Consider the following 6,587-nt stretch of genomic DNA (forward strand, 5'->3'; position numbering starts at 1 on the left):
GCGGAGGGGAAAGGTTTAAATACGCAGAGCGACGAGTCGTCTCGCGCGGGAAATCTTCTTTTTTGTTTTTTGTTTTTTGTTTTTTTTTTTCCTCCCCTGTTTCCGGAAAAAGGGCATGTACAGGACCGCCCTTTCGTAAATATCTTTTCCCCATGGGTTTTCTGGGAATATCATAAACCTTTTTCTTTTTCTTTAAAAAAAAAAAAGAAAAACAGATTTCGGGTCCAAATCTGAACAGAGTATGAATTTATGGTCTTAATCTTAGTAATCAACTTATAGATTTATTTTAAGAGTAATGTGTAGCTCTTAAGAATTCTTATCTCCTATGTTTGTATAATCTGAACTCATAAATGTATTATATATAACTTCATAAATAAAATAATGTATATTAAATTCTGTATTTTTTGTGTTTGGATGTATATTTAGAGCGAACAAAAAATTAACAGCTCGTATTGCACCAAAACTTAGTGAAATCCAAATCAAACTTCATCGTCAAATTGATCCGATCCAAACCATGGTCTTCAGTGAATAAGTAAATGATGCACATCTACTTGTTAGTAAGGTGCTACACATCAGAATTTTGAATAATTGGTAATTTTGGTGATCGTAATTAATTGATTGGTGATGTTACATGGAAAACATTTTCTAAAACCGGAATTTGACATCCTAAAGTCCTAAATGAAGAGAATATGAAATCCAATATCCACCATGTCAGCATGGTAGAAGAGAAAGATCCATAATATTTTGCAATTGAGAAACTTGATATCCAATTTCTGTTGACAATATCTCAGGCTTGGATCAAATGTTTGATTAAATCTGATTCATTGAACTCCTACAAGGATGCAAGAGTAGGATTGTCTTGAGCTTATTTGGATGCACACGTGGCACCAGATGATTCCAACTAAGTCAGCCTTCAGAGTCAAGAAAGCAATGTCCACAATCACAATAAAACGATCATAATTTCAAAGAGAACAAGAGAGATAGCAACACAAAGAGAAATATTGAGAGAAAAAGCAGCACTTCTTTATAAGCTTTAAGATTTAGAGAGATAGAGGAGGGGAGGAACCGGTCACTATTATAGTAAAATAAGAATTTTAAGTCATAGGTCATTCATGTACACTACAAAGAATCAAAGAGGTATCTACATCAAGAAAATAAAGGTAAACATGATGGGAAGAAACAATCGTAATACTTTGGGATAAGATTTGTATTATAATTCTTAGTGCATTCATTGAATCCTCGTATCCCTCTCAATCAGAAAGCACGTTCATTTTTGGCATTAGAGGCATATCATTTCACAGCTAAATTGGTTACATTGCATTAGCCAATGTTGTCATAATTGTATTGGACCTTGAATCGATTTTCAGGGAATCAGCTGATTACAATTTCGAACCAATTTGGCCATTTTTTTACCAGAAAGTGATATGTGTCAACAAACATTAAAAAAATATTTAATATCATATTTTTTATTTGTTAAAAAGAAGTCAATACAGCTCAATCTCGTATCGATTTTTTTTTTCGATACAAGTGTAACGCCCTAAAATTTAACCCAATTTTTCCAAGATTTTTTTTAACAGCGAAAATATTCAATTTAACCAAGTTAAGCATTTCAGACGCGTCACAGGAGTTTTCAAAGCAACTAACCATTCATTTCATTTATAATAAAAATATAATATCAGAGTTTGAAATAACAGAATGACATAATTACAATAACCAATTTTGAATTAACATCCCGATAACACAATAAATCATATATCTAGGTTCGCACATCATCTCGCAAATGCTCTTGATCTTTTACTCTTCTCTTAAAAAATAAGAAAATAATGTGTTAAACTACAACCAGTCTGCGTAAGAGAATATTATGATTTTGCAGGTGTACCATATAACAAGTATGCAATGGGTTTGCTTAATTATAGATAGTGAAGTATGATACTAAACATGGCATAAAGAAACAAGTAATATGAAAATAATTTATTGCATATCACTATTTCAACTCACAAAAATATAACATGAATTAACACCTAATCAGATAAGTAAACACTGGTTTAAATACTTAATCTCATGCTTAATTATATAATCGCAAGTTAATAAGATCAAGTACAAAGCTCATAATGTTTTGTTCGGTTGATAAGAAGTATAATTTAATATTTTTCTTGAATTATCTCGTGGGTACACGCAAGCCAAGACAACTGTAACATAATAAAATATTTGAAAGTTTATTATGCATTGATGTTTTATTAACCCGAATGTCTAACTGAAACTGAAATCTTACAGGAGCGATTGAACGACCAAGATAACCTCCCAAAGGCCCAAGACAATAGGATACATCATTAACTTCTGCAGAAGAACGTGAAACTACCATCTAGGATAAAATTTGGTAGTCTGGGTCCCCTAACTCTGAGGACTAAGAACTAAGTAGTCATTGCCGCTCGAAGCAAGAAACACATGTCCCCGGAGTTGTGTATCATCTATCCTCTCCAAGGTAAGCCTGAATCTGAGTGAGTTGCTATCTTATTAATTTGTATTACTCGATTTGTCAGGGTTTTCCCTAATATGAACCTAGTGGCTAAAAGACAATGGAATTCCCCAAAAATTTTAATCATATCACTAGAGTAGTAGTAGATCTTCAACCCTTCATAACTTAAGTAGGTATGTTAACCCAAAACTTTAACCATTTAATTGTGCAGACCCACCTAGAGTACTCCGATAAGTTTAAAGCATCAAGCATGAGTGCCTCGGTACCTTTAAACTAGTCAGGCCAGGTTATATACAATTTAAGATTCTCTTGTGTATGAGTTATACTACTCGAGAGATCCACTGAGAACCCTCAAGTATCAAACTTGGCATTTTAGTTTCCAGCATTAACCCATAAACCGTATTAACATAAAAGGTGTAAGCTCCATTCACAAGTTATTCCTAAGATTCACTCGACTTATGAACTTAATTGACATAAATAGTGTATGACTTAATTCAACTGTTTCCAAGCATGGATGGCAGTATAATGTTTAATGGTGACAATGTGCACATGATGTTCATATTAATATGTAAATATATATATATATATATATATATATATATATATATATATATATATATATATATATAAGTACAATCAACAGTGAAATTACAACACTTGTTAAGTTCATTTGCCAAAAATAATATTTATAATTGCAGATCACGATATGTGCAACTTGAGTTCCTTAGCAGAAGATAATATTTTCAGTATATGTATCAATATTTCATAATACACTTATGCTGCTGGAAAATAACAATACTAATCTCTATGCATAATACACTTGTATTGTTGGCATTCTCATGCAGGAAATCGAAAATATCTATTACAATTGCATAATACACCTATGTTGTTGGTATTCACATGTAAGAAAATGACATATCAAAACAGCGAGTACACGTATGATGTGGGTATTCATATGTCAACAATTTTCTGGGTGACCAGCCAGTATACACTAGCTAGACAGTTTCCCCAAATAGAGGGAAAAAAATTGTTTTTCCTTCTCTACCAGGCAAACTATGCGACCATACAGTTCTGATTAAGTGCATATATTATTGATCATAAATCAATTAACAGACTTACTAGGCATTTTGATTTCCAATCACAACACATGTTCTCAAAACATACTCAACATGGGTTTAGCAGAAAATAAGCAGTAAGAATTCACTGTTTGATATCCATTGACAGTGTTGATCAAAATAAGATTTTTAGAAACGATAAAGAAAAGAAATTGAAAAATCAACAAACACAATCCATCTATTAATGTCGCATAACATTGTAGCTAAACTTAATATTTTTATAAATTAGCCACATGGAAAATTTGACATTTCATGAAGCCACACTCACACACACATATACTTAAGACAAGTTACTTACCTAACTGACTGAACAAAGGCCTCATGTACCAAATTAAAAGAAACACTAATTTATACTTTTATGGCAAGTACTACCCCTTGACTACCAAATGAAAACCATAAAAAATATAACCTTGAAATAAATTAACATACATGGTCTAGACCTACCATTTATTCACACACTAAAAAAAATAAGTTGTTTACTTGTCATCTTAATTCATTTCCTGAATAGTAACAACTAGACACATAGTCTGATTGTGGATTCTTAGATAAAAAAAAACATGTGTTTGCCCTTAAAATAGGCAGATCAACACCCAAACCCAAATGAGCTGGGTGTCGATCGGTCATTACACAGTCCTTGAAACACAGTACAACACAATAATATCATAGAAACCCTACCATAAGAACAACCACATATTTATTATGAAACATTCACAAAGATCTAAAAAAATGAACAATAAGAACCAAGAACCACCATAAATCGAGTGAGGAAGAAAACATTGTTAGGCCACTACCTGATAAAATACTAGGTTTACTTATAAAAAAAATTGTATTGCCATTTTGCAAACTAAGCCCAATCTCCAATCTTTATCCGAACACATTTCGTGATTCATCAAAACCAGAAGTTGAGAAAAATACAGTAGGTGATGTTGCATACGAATGCACAAAAGTAACAAGGGATTTCGTAAATAATCTCATGTAAAGATTGTGCAAAACTGCATTTCATACTTGAAATCAACATTCTACGAAAACATAATAATCCCTACCTTTGAATCTCAAAATCCCCAAAATTTTCTTTATTTCCTTGTCCTGCTGTCGTGAATCCAATAAATTTCCTCATTCTAGTAGATTCGGTGCAACCATGCGCACCTTCTGCCCTTGATGTACAACAAATAGAGAGGACAAGAGAACGTTGAAAGGAGGAGGAGAGAATAAGGGAGATAACGAGTGAGAGAGATAGGGGTTTTTAAGAGGAGCACGAGAGGAATCAATTAGAGAAAAGGAATGAGGAGAAGAGGGGTCGGTTAGAGATCGTGGGAAGGGGAAAGTAGTGCAGCTATCCCCTCTCTCTCCCATTCCACTAAGATTGTGAACCCTCTTTTAGGGTTTCACGTTCTCTCCTTAAACGTACCTTTCGAAAAAACTCTGCATCCTATTTAACGCAAGTCCCATTTTTTTTTACTTCATTTTAACGCACCAGCGGGTGCAGGTTTGGTTCGACCAGACCCGTGACCCACATATAGTTGGGTCCACTCTTGAGCCTATTCAGATCCATGGATGGATCAAGATCTTCTTTTAGATTTTTAAGGTGTTAATATTTAAAATTTCGAATAGGGATCCAAATTGAATTACTATGGATCCATTTACGTTATCCAAAAATTGACATAACTTATTATGGATCCAGGATCCGCTTTATTTATAAATCCCTATAAGAGATCTGAATCTAAGGATCCAAGGTTTTCTTTATACTATGATTTGGAACTACGAATCTAAATTAATATTCATGGATTCAAAAGGCTCTATCATGGATTCCTAGCAACTTACTTTGGATCCAAGGAAAATTTTAATTGGACCCATACACTTTCGATGAACAACATTAAAATCTATAATTCAATATTCATTCAGATTCAATGTCGAAGATCCGATCGATATAATAAGGTTTCGACATAAAAAATCCAAACAGGATATTAGGATTGCAACATTGAAGATCCAACTTGATATCCAAGATTCAAATACGAATAACACATAAAGTAATAAAAATACCCTTGTACCAATTTAAGGACATAAATTTCAAGTTTATTTCCCCAATAAAATTCATGGGCATTACAATAAGAATCGACAAATTAAGGTTGATTTGCAATGATACTTACAACATTGACACTGCTTTGCTTACCCCATAGGCAAGGTTAGCGGTTAATGCCTTCTTCAAGATATTGCTATTATGGGCGAAAGTGGGTGAAATGTTAACCCAAATTGATGCATACTATCGGTTACGGACCTTGGGAGGCCGTTTGTTTTATGCTCTTTACTACTAAAGGTAACCTCTCTTTTTTTTTTGGTGAAAGGCAAGCTGGGTTAGGCAGACCCCTACCAGTAATACAAGTATACCATTGAGTTTTGAACCTTCAACATCTCAACACAATGTGACATGTACTAGTTGCTCCTACCAAACAAGCAGAGCCCCAATTGGTGAAAGATACCCATTTTTGTAGAATTTTTTTTCTAAGATGAGTAAAACAAATGTTTTCCTGAGAAATATGTGATGAGACCCACGTAATAAATGTAAGAAAACAACTTTCATATCAAAACGAGTTCACAAGTCTCCCATAAGAAGGTGATTTCCCTCATAAGTACCTATTTGGAACGAAGGTGGTTTCTCTTGGGTGTGGGTGTACCAATGATATGCTTCACTCATGCTGAAACTAGTTTGTGATTTTTTTTTTTAGGCAAGTTGGGGTTAGTCCGACCCTACCAGATATCTCTTAAGCCCCATGTGATAGAGGGATTCGAACCTGGGCCTTCAACTTGGCACAGGACCTGGCTTTCCATATGGGATACCACCTCAGTGGTTAAACTATATTGTGATTACCACATATTGTCAAGCCAAACCCATGATGAACCAAGTTGACAGGATGCCACAAGTTTGAAACCCATTGGCGGCGTCCCTTGCCTAAAGGTCAAAGCTGTGTACTCTCCAGCGGGCAAAGGGACCACACAGG

The sequence above is a fragment of the Nuphar pumila genome, chromosome 14 (genome assembly GCF_984573655.1).
Source record: "Nuphar pumila chromosome 14, dmNupPumi1.hap1.1, whole genome shotgun sequence".
NCBI classification, from domain to species: Eukaryota; Viridiplantae; Streptophyta; class Magnoliopsida; order Nymphaeales; family Nymphaeaceae; genus Nuphar; species Nuphar pumila.